Here is a 14,520-nt window from a genome sequence, read left to right as displayed (position 1 = left end):
TTCCACGGCTGCTGTACGTATCAAATAAAGATTTTATTCTTGCTTTAATATGTTTATTTGGAATTAACTACATAGCTACACAATAAACTATCTATGTTCTTTTCACCGTAGGTATTGAAATCCGGTTTCTACCAGTGTGAGTCCGTAGATATACCGCTGTGACACTGGGGAGAGGCTTTGTTATTGCACTCTGTTCATTACGTTTTTATTGCACTCTGTTCATTACGTTTTTATTGCAAAGTTCAGGTTTCAAGTTAATTTTTGCTACCTTAGAAGTATAAAAGCTACACACATGAAACCTGTGTTTCATACCAATGAAAATAATATTAATATTTTCGTTTTTGTTTGTTAACATTGTTAGTATATTTGGAAATAAAATAATATGGCATAACTCATGTTAGGCTCCATCTGATAATTACATTTAAAAAACAATTAGTGACCTCAGCAGAATTAAACTACACTGTTAAGTATTCATACGTGTATTTGAATGTCGACGGTTTCGGAAGCCAATGAAAATTGTAATTTCACGCCACTAGTAACTAAGTGTAAAGGCCAATACTGGTATTTTCATCTGCAGGGAAGATTGTCACGTAGTTTGTTTGTTTATTTTAAAATAAAGTCACAATGAGCTATCTGCTGTATTAACAGCATGGAATCGAACCTTGGATTTTTGCGTTGTAAGTCCGTATACTTATTTTTCTCCCATCGGGGTACTATACATAGAGTAGAACTCAATAAGCCACATAGTATCATATTTTTGTGTACTTTCCTGAAGTCCCCGTTGGACCAGCGGCATATCTGCGGACCCACGTCGCTAGAAACCGGGTTTTGATACCCGTGGTGGAGAGAGCACAGCTAGCTCATTGTGTAGTTTTGTGCTTAATTCTAACCAGCACAAAAAATATCTTTCTAGAAAGTCAGGTAATCCAAAATATGAAACCAGAAAATGACCTCAACGCCATTTCGACTCAGGTTTCCTGAGTACAAGTAGAATAGATAGGAAGCTTTTCATATAATTATATTGTAATTTATAATGTATTGAAGATGTGACACACTGATTTATGATAATTTTATACTTTTTGTAACGTTTTTGTGATTAAGGTTTGAGGCAGCGGGTACATTATTGGTCGATAGTATTTCTCACCTACACAACTGCTTTTATCCAAGAGTGTCTCTGTCTTTCCGTTTATCTATCCAAGAGTGTCTCTGTCTTTCCGTTTATCGGTCATAAAATTACAGTGGAAGAAAAGTGCTGGAAAACTGTTTATACGGATTTAGTGTTCATCAGTTTCGACGGAAATACACATGTAAATGAAACATTTCTATTAATGTGAATAAAATAACTCATTTCTCTGTTAAAGCTTGATCTTCAGGGGTTATCGATACTCTACAAGTTTACTGTAGATATCCTACAATGTTTGAATCGGATTAACGAACCTATAGGATATCGATAGCTTCTGATAAAGTTTTGAGTGCGAAATATAGTTTGTTTGTGTTCCGAATTTCGCGAAAAGCTACACGAGGGTTGTCTGCGCTAGCCGTTTCTAATTTAGCAGTGTAAGGCTAGAAGAAAGACAACTGGTCATCATCACCTACCGCCAATTCTTGGGCTACTCTTTTAGCAACGAATAGTGGGATTGACCGAAACTTATAACGCCCACAATGCTGAAAGGGCGAGCATGTTTGGTGTGAAGGGAATTTCAACCCAGGACCCTAACCACCTAGCCATGGTGGTCCAGCGCAAAATATTGAGCCAATAAAGATAGATTATGGAGTTATTGGTGGTTATCTTGTTTACATTGATGGAATTTTCTCATAAAAAAACTCCAGTTTGGGTTAAACAAAGTTAAAAATGTATATCTGCAACATTACAAATTCATCAAATTTTACCATTGTTCTAATATTACAGAGAAACGGCTTGCTCTTGTTAGTTCTAATATTTAGCTAAATGAAACCAGCAATTAAAAGCTGATATATGCTCCCGTAAGAACGCTGACAGATGGTAAGAGAACATATTAGACAACTGCGGGAAGTTGTCCCAGTCAGAGATAGATGAGTGTGATTTTATCATTAATACATCATGCGTTGCTGTTAGTGAAACTGGCACAAATTTGTGAGGTGATTCATTTTCTAAATTAGTTGGGATTTTCTAACCTCCATAACGACGCATGAAGTGAAAACTTCTCTAATTAACCATCAGAACTACTGTCAGGTTTAATCTAATGGCATTAGTATGCGAGAAAGAAAAAATTACTAGTTCTAAAAGAAATAATTAAATGAATAAAAACCATAAACATTATCTGGTATTGGAACTTCTATAAACACCATGGGGCTATCTATACCATGTCCACCGTGGAAAATCGAATCCCGGATTTATGGTTATGAGCCATGGAGGGATAACTTTTACGATCAAATCCTTTCGAATGGATGCAAGCAATTAGAAAAAAAGTAATAAGAAAATTACATATTACAAAATTAATGATTTTGAGTCTGGAAAAGTAATACACTAAGTCCTTAACTTTGAACTGATGAATAATTGATAACCTAATCAAAAGTACTCATAACTAATTCTTCAGCCACGTCCCCAACGTGTGTAGCGCGTTTTCATGTAAATGGATCGAGAACCATGAATACTCGGGTTAACACATCAAACACTCTAATCACTAGTTCACGATCGGCTCATAGAGTAGAATAAACAAAGAAATAAATGACAAACCTGTGTCTCATAATATTTTACTAGGATGGCTTTAGTAAGGTTTCAGATATACATGTATTTATTATCTTAAGTTACTTATACTGGCGCATTTTGGTAAACCAGCTGTGAGTCTTAAGGGTTATAACTCTGAACACAGGGTTTCAATACCCGTGGTGGACACAACCCTGATAGCTCATTATGTATCTTTGCTTTTAACAACAAAAAAAAAAACTGTAGTGATTAATATATTGTTTCTTATCTCTCTGTTGAATTTATAGGTTTTATTGTTATGTGATATAGCTATAGTGGTCATTTTTTATTATAATTACAATGAACAAAACAGTTGAAATTTGTTTTTGGATTAACTCTTATCTAAGTAATATTTTTTCTCTATAAAATTTCGTTTATGTGATAAATAGTAACTTGACAACTGCGCCCCGCTGACACATCTTATTGTATTAATATAAATGACTGAAATAGGAGAAAAACAAAACAAAACAGGAAACAACACATATGTCCTGCACTTGATAGAGTAATAAATTATCTAAAACCTAGAGAATAACACAGGTTTTATATTAAATTTTATTAACTGGAATAAAATAAAAATGTTGTACCATGCAAAGTTATTTAAAGAAAATATGGTTGTGTGTGTGTGTGTCTTAGAACTGTGGTAAACATAAAAGGAATTTCCATGTGGTCATCTTTCGTAACACGTATAGAAAGTTGGCTAAAATTTTGGTCTGATGTTTTAATGAATGCATGAAAACAACAAGAACAAAACTGTGAAGTAATTTAAAAACTGTTTATAACAGTACGAGTCAATAATCCCATTAATAAACTCCTAAACGTTCACCGTTTCTAATTGTTGGTATTTCGGTCCTTTGGGTGGACCTGGGAGGGTAACATTCAATCTTTACCTCTTCTTCCCTCCAAAGTGTAAATGTGATTGTTTGTTTTGAATTTTACGTAAAGCTACACGAGGGATATCTGAGATAGCCTCTCTGATTTATTAGCGTACGACTAGAAGGAAGGCAGCTAGCTAGTCACCACCACCCACAGCTAACTCTTAAGCTACTCTTTCACCAACGAATAGTGAAATTAACCGAAACTTTATAACGCCCCACGACGAGCATGTTTAGTGTGACGGGGATTCGAACCTTCAACCCTCAGATTACGAATCGAGCGCCCTAACTGCATGGCCATGCTGAGTCCGTAAATAACAATAATAATGTTTATTGCAACTGTGTTTATCTTAAACCAAATTATCGCATAAATGAAACGATTGATACGACAATCCCAACCTAACATAACTGATATACAAATTGCTGTTGCTCTATTCCTGCTTAAGGTGCTTTGTAACACATTTGCACTCGGCTTGTTCTTATTCGCTTTATTGGCGGTAATTATAGTTGACCCCCCATACATTTGCACTATTCAGTTTTACGTGGAATATCTAGGATTTATGTAACACACTTTATGAATAACATTCATCATCTCGTATATCTGTTTTAATGGTAGGGAATTCAACATTTTGTAGTAGTATAAGAATGTCGTTATATATTAATTCTAGTCTATATAATAAGAGCTAAAGTGACTTTATTCTCTGCAGGGTTTTAGAACGAACCTTTTGTTTTAGTGTCGGCCTCTATGAGGTGAGGCCTACAAGGTTTTATTTGTGTAATGTCAGATCATGTTGCTCAGTCGTAAAAATAAAAAGATAACAATGTAGTCTTTTGCACGTAGATCACGTAGGACATGTCATTCAGGCACAATCAAACGCATTTTATTTTCTAAGCAATTGTTGCACCTACATATGGATTTTGTACTTAGCTTTTTCCTCCCCTGGTTACTAGATTGCATTGGCATAAAATGATTGGTGGCGTCTTTATCTTTATAATGTTGTTTAACGCTAATGCATATTTTAAAACTGCTCTGGATGATATATATTTTCGTTGGAAAGTTAAGAAAGCAATAAAACGCTACAAGTACACGCTTTCCACCTCGTGGACCCACGCACTAAAACTGTTATATTTAATTATAATAAAGTAGACCAAAGTGCGCATGCTCATGAAAGGATTGTGGGTTTTGTAAAAATTGCTTGCTGTAGCTTAGCTTTGGTTGTTATTGTTTTGTGGAAAGAAAAAGAACAACAACATTTGAAAATGATCTGATGTGTAAATATATCTTAACATTTCTACTTAGAAAAACAATTTCTTCATTGTTAGGATGAGGGACGCTTCGCTAGAAAATATTTATAGAAAATGAAATATAGATTCTAGATCCATTTTGAGCAGATGCTTCAGATTGAATAACAAGTCATTCGAATTCCCATCACACCAAACATGCTTGCCCTTTTAGCTGTGAGGGTGTTGTAATGTAACGGTCAATCCTACTATTCGTTAGTAAAAGAGTAGCTCAAGAGTTAATGGTGGGTGGTGACGACTAGTTGCTTTCCCTCTAGTCTCACACTGCTAAATTAGTGACGGCTAGTACAGATAGCCCTCGTAGAGTTTTGGGCGAAATTCAAAACAACCTAAACCAAAACAGGTCATTCCAGCTTGAGTCACCTGCAGATTAAAACGGTATTTAATAATTTTCTTACCTCGTTCCCTTTTGTACCTTGTTTTACAGTAATGGATGTGTGAACTCTACACAAAGCAGAAAGAAACTAAAACAATCGACACAGTGAATACATTAACTGATCTCTGCGGAACTTCCCAATCCTCTGTTAAGTAGGGATTTGGGGAACTTCCTAATCGTCAAATAGGGACACGACACTTCTGATCTTTGTGAAACTCTTTAATCTTCTATCAAGTAGGGACACGACAGTTTCGACCTCTGTGGGTCTGCCTAATTCTTTGTTAAGTAAACAGGAGACGATAGTTTCTGTCTCTGAAATATGACCAAATCTTTTGACAAATAGACACAAGAACTCAGAAGTCTTGTAAGCTACGTATCTTTTTTTTTTAACAGAACCCTAGCAACAGAATCATCTTTTCTGTAATAGAAAAATATTAAATCTAAATTTGTGTAGAATTTTACAAACCGATGAAGGCCTTGTGATATCTACCTTAAACATACGGTATTTGACTTTGCGTCGCTCTGAGATACTTCCTGCTTTACAGGAAATTGACTAATTCTTTTTTCAGTGCCTGAAATAAGAATCTGGTACACACCCCACCCACACGCTAATAGTGTGTTGTTTTCTTTTAGCAAAGCTACTTCGGCTATCTGCTGTGTCCACAGAGGGGAACTGAACCCCTAATTTTAGCGCTGTAAATCCGAAGACTTACCGCTGTCCCAACGGTGGACCCCACACGGTAATAATCACGTAAGACAATTCCAAAGGTAAGAGAAGCCCATTATTTTTGTTATTATTTGAATTAAGTTACTGCGAAAGAAAATTGATTATAAATTAAAACTATAGCTGATCCCAAAGTAGAAACAAAAAATTTACGTTCTTTGTACTATTCGTTACACCATTTACAAGGTTTAAGGTTCAGTTGTTAAGGTGAAGTCTTAACATTTTCACTGTGAGAAATGTTGGCATTGTAATGGAATATTTAGATTATATCCTAATGCTACCATGGGAACTGCAACTCTCTAAAGTACTGGTACTTTGATTTTTAAAAAACATATATAAATGGAGAATTTTACATATATATATACATTAATGTGCAAACTTATTAGAATACCTCATTTTATTGTAGTTGTAATTTGTTTTGCCCTTAAGATAAAATAATTAGGAATAAATATGAAGCCAAATTTGTAGTTCTGTTGATCTGAGTTAGGTCGGTTTCGGGGATTCACTCTTTTCTTCAGTTATCCTTAGACAAGAGAAAATCGAAGGCACAAGACTAGGTTTCATGAATTTTTGGAGTGATTTCTGTACAAACATAGGTTCACTGTGGTGAGGAAAATACAACTCAAAATACAACATGTAAAATAAAACCATTATGTTTGAAAATATTTTAAAAAACACCGTCAAATAAGGAAATTATTAATTATTTTAATTTGTGCATGCTTTAAAATTAATCAAATGTGTAAGATAAAAGCAATACCCGGCCACGAATGATTAAGTGTTGTAAATACTTTTAAGTCGTTCAAGATCGCTCATGTGAATTCAAAATTGTCACTAGTTTATGTAGCCGTCATCGCTGACAGAAATTTGACAGTTTTCGTGCAGATACAACTACAGGTGTTTAAAGGTTGATTTTTTCCTTTTTTTCTAAAATGTTGCCATCAAAATACCAAAAGAAAAACGTCTGACGTCCTTAGAAAGAGACAAATCTTCAAATGACGTTGGTTGAAGTTTAAAATAAACTATAAAGGAACTCAGCTGTTCACCAAGAACTGTGAAGTACATATAAGAAAGGTAAAAGGAAGCCAGTCTTATAACATCAGGCAATTAAGACTGGGAATAGGAAAATAGGCTCAATGAAAGAGATGTTATAAATAAAAAAACCTTCTACAAAGAAGCTCAATGAGCATAATTTATTTCCTCAAGAAGATGATGAACCCAAACACATTACTTCATAATAAAACTTCAAGCTTGATAAAACTTTGTAGAATGGACGACAACTGCCTGTAATGGAGACGTAGAGAACGACGTTTTGAAAATATTCCGCCTTTCGTCCTCAGGTGGAAGACTTTCGAAACGTCGTCCTCTACACTTGTGTCTCCACAACAGACAGTTGCTGTCCATTCTACAAAGTTTCACCATGAATACTCTGCCTAAACAGTCTGTCAAAGAACTTCAAGCTTATTTCTCGAAGAACGAAAATTCAGGCAAGTGAAATGGCCACCACTAAGTGCAGTTCTTAATTAACCAGAAAGAACAAAAATACTACTTGTTGGACAAAGCATCATCTGTAAATAACGTCCATGGACGCTGCTCCAATAAAAAAATTGGAATGAAATTACATTAGAAACTTCGAAAGAAAGCTTAGGTATATTGGCACAAAGATACCTAGGTGATCCTGATGCCATGACAAGTATTAATATTTTAAATACATCGTGCACGTGTACTAACTTTGTAATAGTTTATTCTAATATAAAGTCACTACAATCACAAATTAAATTCTATATGAAAACAATTATTTAAATCTTATAAAATAACTACTGAGATGCTGTAATAAAGTTAGATATTACTGTGTATGTGTATAAATATATATATGTTTTCCCCATTCTTTATACAGACATAATAAAAATATTTTAAGGTCGTTGATTGCAAATTCACAGAAAGTTCTGAAAAATTGTTCTTTTAATATTACATCGTGTGAACGAGGAAAATCGTCTATTATCTGCGCTAATAAAAGGCGAGTACAAGTGTCTACCATTTGCGCTAATATAAAATATTTTTAATCATTTCTCTTCTAGTATATCTAGTTACCGAACACCTTGTAGTGTCTTTCAACCTAAATTAGGTGTTGATGTACCAACTGCGCTAGCTCATAGCATGTGGCTCTAAAAGGTTTTAAAAGCCAGAAATAAGAAGTGCATTGCGAAACTTACTTTGTCCATTTCGATTTTCTTTCCCTCTGTGTAAAATACTGATACCAAGAAAATTGGGTAACCATGGGAACACTAAGACTATAAGTCTGATGGAGATAAAATACCCTCTAAAATGTTAATAGCCCTTTTGACAACTTGCTTAAAAGCTAGTGTTCATGCTATAACATACGTAAGCTCAGGTAGAGAGCTAACGATCCATTTCGAAGATTCTTAGATCGGTAGCCATATACTGCACATATGAAACTTTAAATATAATAATACATGGATAAAGGCTTAAGATATGGAGCAGCCAATAGTAACTTGCTAACATAACTGAATATTTTTTTTACAAGAAAATAAAGAAAAATATTTCAACAAGAGGTGAAACAGCCTCGTTTAACTTAACAAATCCCATTTTTATTCACTTAACAGTACCTCCATCTTTCGGGCTTTTCGAGTAGAGGAGGCTTTGACGAAATTTTTAGAAAACCATAAATCACACAAGCTTAGAAGAATATTTTGTGTTTGTATTTTCTTATAGCAAAGCCACATCGAGCTATCTGCTGAGTTCACTGAGGGGAATCGAGCCCCTGATTTTAGTGTTGTAAATCTGTAGACTTACCACTGTACCAGCTGGAAACAAAATATTTTAAAAAGAAAACTGCTCTGGACAGTGTTAAGTAACCTCCATTACTTTACAAGTAATCGGGTTTTTTTTACTATAAGTAAATTTAATTTAGTGATCGGCAAAAACAAACAATGGCTTAGTTTGTTTTGAAGTTCGCGCATAGCTACACGAGGATTATCTGCGCTAGACGTCTCTAATTTAGCAGTGTGAGGCCAGAGGGAAGACTGCTAGTCATCACCACCCACCGCCAACTCTTGGGCTACTCTTTTACCAACGAATAGTAGGATTGACTATCATATTATAACGCCCCAACGGCTGAAAGGGCGAGCATGTTTGGTGCGACAGGGATTCAAACGCGTGACCCTTCGATTACGAGTCGATCGCCTGAACCACCTGGTCATACCAGGCCAAAAAACAACAATCATATACATTTATTTTTTTAAAAACCAAATACCAGTACTCATAGGTTTAAATATTTCTCAAGCTTAATCAAATTTTGACCACAATGTGTCACCGACATTAAGTCAAATTTTTCCTTGCGGTATGCTATTTAAGCTTAATATGTCAACTCTTAACCGTAATAAGTCATCAAAGTTTCACTCAAACTTTCTATACTGTACTAATTAAAATTAATAGGTTAAAATACAAACGTAATACACGATCAAGAGGAATTGTTACAGTCAGAGAATGCAAATGCCACCTAACAAAAGTAATCCTAATAGATTTAAAAGAAAGAAAAAATCACGTATGCTGCTTGCAAGCGAGTGAAACTTCAACCTTCAGTTGGCCTTATTTAAAAGTATTCTTTCCATGTGAAATGTTGGCCTTATTCAAAAGTATTTTACGTGTGGGGTGTTTTTTATTCTTGCTTGGAAAGTCGCCATTGATCTTTAAAAAAACTACTTTAATTTTCCTTCAGACTTCGTAAATTCATTAATTTACTATTTCCTTGTTCATTATAAACTTTTGATTGAACTATGCTCAAATATGTTTACTAGTTATTGAACGATTATGATTCCAGTAAGGCTTGGAATAGAACGAGGTGGAACACCCATCTTTAAATTAATATCAGTAACATGTTTTTTTATGCCATTATTAAACTGGTTATTTAGCTCGTGGCTCCACGGGTGTGTCTAATTTGTGTAGCACTGCATCAAATGAGAAGTACTTCTGAACTCGAATACGGTAATTGAACCAACATCCTTAGTAACGCAGGATGGGGGCAGTAGAACAAAGTCTAGACAAAACTCATTAAGGTCATGATGAAAGCAATCATATCAGGAATGTTTTGAGATGATCAAATGCAGACGGAAACATATGAATGATCTAGTATTAGCGAGGGTTAGCTTCTAGATAACAAATATCAGTCTAGCCTTTTGCTTCGTAAGGCGCAAATATTGTTTTTGAATTATAACTAAATGGATTAATTAATTCTATAGTTGTCTGATTAATAATATTTCTAAATTTTGTATAAGAGTTGGTACGTTATCATTTAAGCTTTTAAGTATAACAGTCGAGATGATTATAAGTTGGTGAACTGATGAATTTATTTTCAAGAAAACACACTCTCTCTTATTTTCTTTAAAGCGAAATTAAAAAAGAGAAATTAACTTCATATTTATGTTCATCAAAAGATGGATCTGTTTGAAAGTTCCACTTGATCACTGCAAAAGGTTAGACAGTACCAGTGAAAGTGTTCGTCATTTATCACGTGGATAAGGATTGTTATTAACCATTCTAATTAGTTAATTTCATAAAATGAATTGGACAAGATTTCGTTATAAATAATTAACAGTGGTCTCTTGAGATCCAAACCTCGACATAAAATTTGTGTAACCACTTCATTAACGACATTGTTGTTTGTTGAGTTCACACAGAGGGACTTCGAGGGCTATCCGCGCTAACCTTCTCTAATTCTGAAGAATGAAGACAGCTCTAATTGGAGCTCCCCTCCCAGTGGCTTAGCGGAAAGTCTGATTGTTTATAATGTTAAAAACTGGGTTTCGATACATACTGTGGGCGCAGCACATGAAGTCCATTCTGTAGCATCGTGCTTTGTGACAAACAAATTGATTCAGTAGTGGGTCTTGACCGTCACTCTTAAAATGTAGCCACGATCTAGAAATGTGGACCAAATATAATCAGGGCACACTAATACTAGCTGCGGTCGGTTCCTTTTATTAAAAGAAGAAACATTTAACCAATACGAGTCACTATGTTTGTGGTTAATTGGACTGCTATAGGATAAAAAATAACAGATTGATGCAAGTATATATTACGCAAAAACTGTCTTAAACACCAGAGAATCACCCATTTCTATTATTATTATTCCGCCAACCCATAGCAAAAACGGGAACAACAATTACGGCCAAGCTTTGGACATAGGACTAAACGGTGGCACAATGGTACGTTTGTGAATTTACAACGCTAGAAACCGGGTTTCGATACCCATGGTAGGCAGATCACAGATAGCCTATAGTGTAGCTTTGTGTTTGACTTCAAACAAACTAGATGGATTATTGTGCATTGCACAAGATACTTTGAAGTTATTTCGATATTTTTAATGAGCTAAAACATCATAATTCTAATGCGAACGATGGTATCATTAGCCCTTGAAGCTAGTTTTTTTACAAGCATTTAGTATTTCTTTAAGTGTCTCAAGTTCAGGGTGAAACAGGAATTACCCAACAGTAATGGATGGTCATTAGATGACTGTAACGTATAGATACTCAATACTTTGTTCTCTGTGTAGGATTATACACGGACTTATTTACGTTTGTAAGGTCATGGGTTCAATTATATTACTTCTAGCCACACACACTCTCGGGTCAATACCTCCCACGCATATTCACATTATTTCAGATCAACAGATTTCTTGAAACAGATGAATGATTTATCGTGGAGTTTGTGCTACATCGTTATATATTTTATAAATGCTCTTCCATAAATCTGTCTTTAGAAGCCTTCATAAAACCAACACCTCGTTTTTGTAAATTAACCCAAGTGTTGATTATTATTACGCAGAGACATAAAACTTGAATACATCAAACGTGATATATAATGTGACAAAACACTATAAATAGGCCCTCTATCGACAAGTAAACACTTTAAGAACAGAGAGAAGCAATAGATGGCACTGAGATAGGACAGTTGTCAACATTTCTTATTTTGTTTACGGAACTGTCTTATGTACACGTTTCGAGTGCTCCGTGTAACACTTCGGTTCCAGCTACAGGAAATATCCTTAAATAACAACAATAGCACTACCAAAAATAACAGCGAGCTCAGCAGTAGCGTGAGTAATGGCATAAAGAACAAGAGACCTGAAGAGATACCATTATATGCTTGACATGTGACACTTCTTCTCTAGACAGGATAAACAGATAAAACGTGAACACACCAGAACTTATGTGTAAACCCTAAAACGAATAGAAATTTACATAGAGGGTGTGTTTGTGTGTGTGTGAACTGTTTGTTTTGTTTTTCGTTTTAATTTTAGCGTAAAGCTACACAAGCGCTATCTGCGCTTGTCGTCCCTAATTTAGCACTGTAAGACTAAAGAGAAGGCAACTAGTCATCATCACCCACAGCCAACTCTTGGGCTACTCTTTTACAAATGAACAGTGGGATTGACAGTCACATTATAACGCCCCAGGGCTGAAAGGGCGAGCACGTTTGGTGTGACAGGGATTTGAGACCGCGACTCTCAGATTACGAGTCGAGCGCCCTAACCAGCTGGCTACGCAGGGCTCGTAGGTGTGTGTGTGTGTAGTGTGGTGAAGGGGTGCTTGTGCGTATGTTATATAACTTCATTGTACTATCAACACTATCAACTGTAACTGTAATGAAAGAGATGCTTTCGGTGGCTCATCTATAATCTTAACGTATTATAACGCCAAATTTCAAGGTTCAATCCCTGCGGTTCTCATTGTGATTTGTAAAGCTAAATGAAGCAGTATAAATTAGTCAACCAAAGTAGGGTTTGTAGATCGTTTAAGAATTTATCCAACTAGTACGTATTACTTTACTTGTTTGTTTTGTTTTAGATATTTCTTACAGCAATTATACGAATAACCACAGATCTTTACTTTAGATTCAAATTTAAATTATCTTCTTATTTATTTGTTCGGTTTTTATAGAATGGACACAACGTCTATAAAGATTAGTATAGTAATATTCCCTGATAGCTATAACTTTTGCATGAATTAAAGCCACAATCACAAATTTATAAAATGAAATCCTTACTTTGGCCTACAGATAAGTACATAAAGTTGCTAAAGTATAAATCAAATATTATGTCTACGGATTTACAACGCTAAAATCAGGGGTTCGATTCCCATCGGTGGACTCAGCAGATAGCCAAATGTGACTTTCATATAAGAAAACACACACACACACAATAAATATTATGCATTTTTATTATGGTTTTAATTCTTGTTTCGTTACGTTTTGTTGCAGAATACCGATTTCATTTTAAAATTTATAATTTTTCAATTCTCTTGTTTGCTTACTTTTTATGTTATACCTGTATAAAGTATATATTTTACCTTTAGAACCTGTCGCGTATCTATCCATCTCTGTTGGGTTGAAAAGATAGTTAAGCATGTATATGACATGTTTACCACTTATTAAAAGCATCTATATATATTTATAGGAATACCAAAAGCAGAAACCTAAGGGCAGTTAAATAAGCTGGAAAAACCTTGTAACGATGGTTCAAGCCGTTTAGGTGCTAGCCCCGCTGACGTGATCAGGTCAATAAGTTCTAGACGAAAAAGTTACTGTTTAGGAAGTTTTTGATATTGTTATACTGGTAATGCTAGCTACCTACTTAGCGTATTATTAGTGTATGTATATATGCGCATAAAATATCGTAAACGATACTGTGAATGGTCGGTTTTCTACTCAGGAATTCAAAAGGATGGTTCTTCGGCGCGTGAATTATTCGGAAACCTCGTCGATTCCTAAGATTAAGTACTACTGTACTTAAATAAATTTCTGTCTTCCAACGAGCGCGTTAAGGCGTGCGCTTCGTAATCTGAGGGTCGCGGGTTCGCGCCCGAGTCGCGCCAAACATGCTCGCCCTCCCAGCCGTGGGGGCGTTATAATGTGACGGTCAATCCCACTATTCGTTGGTAAAAGTGTAGCCCAATTGTTGGCGGTGGGTGGTGATGACTAGCTGCGTTCCCTCTAATCTTACACTGCTAAATTAGGGACGGCTAACACAGATAGCCCTCGAGTTGCTTTGTGCAAAATTCCAAAACAAAAAAACAAACAAGTCTTCTAACGCTTTAAAGTTCAAGCTATAGGTTTATAGTTTTATTTTTTTAATAATGATGTGTGTTGTGAAATATTTAGTTTTACATAAATGTTAGTGACTAAAGATTTTACTGAAACCAACTCTATTTTCTTCATCCTTTATCTTGAAAATGTTAGTTAAAATATTTAAGATATTTGAAATCCAACTTGGTTGAAACTAACTTTTTCTTTAGTTATTCCTAAAGTAGCGACAAACATCTATGGCGATTTACATTCCTCAGGTAATCACTTACTTATACTGCTGTGGTTAAAAAAGATTTATTTGTTTGTAGTTAAGCACAAAGCTACACAATGGCCTATTTGTTCTCTGCTTGTCATATGTATCGAAACCCGATTTTATAGTTGTAAGTCTGCAGACATGCTGCTGTGTCACTAGGGTACGGTT

The 14,520-nt window shown here is 35.2% G+C and overlaps 1 protein-coding gene across 1 annotated transcript in view; it reads right to left on the bottom strand.

Moving 5' to 3' along the window:
• The window catches only part of LOC143228987 (ras-related and estrogen-regulated growth inhibitor-like), a 58,632-nt gene that overhangs the window by 18,227 nt on the left and 25,885 nt on the right, over positions 1-14,520 (bottom strand). The gene's annotated exons all lie outside the window — the stretch shown is intronic.

This window comes from Tachypleus tridentatus, chromosome 10 (assembly GCF_004210375.1).
Source record: "Tachypleus tridentatus isolate NWPU-2018 chromosome 10, ASM421037v1, whole genome shotgun sequence".
In the NCBI taxonomy this organism is placed as follows: Eukaryota; Metazoa; Arthropoda; class Merostomata; order Xiphosura; family Limulidae; genus Tachypleus; species Tachypleus tridentatus.
This window is presented reverse-complemented; position numbering and strand designations above follow the sequence as displayed.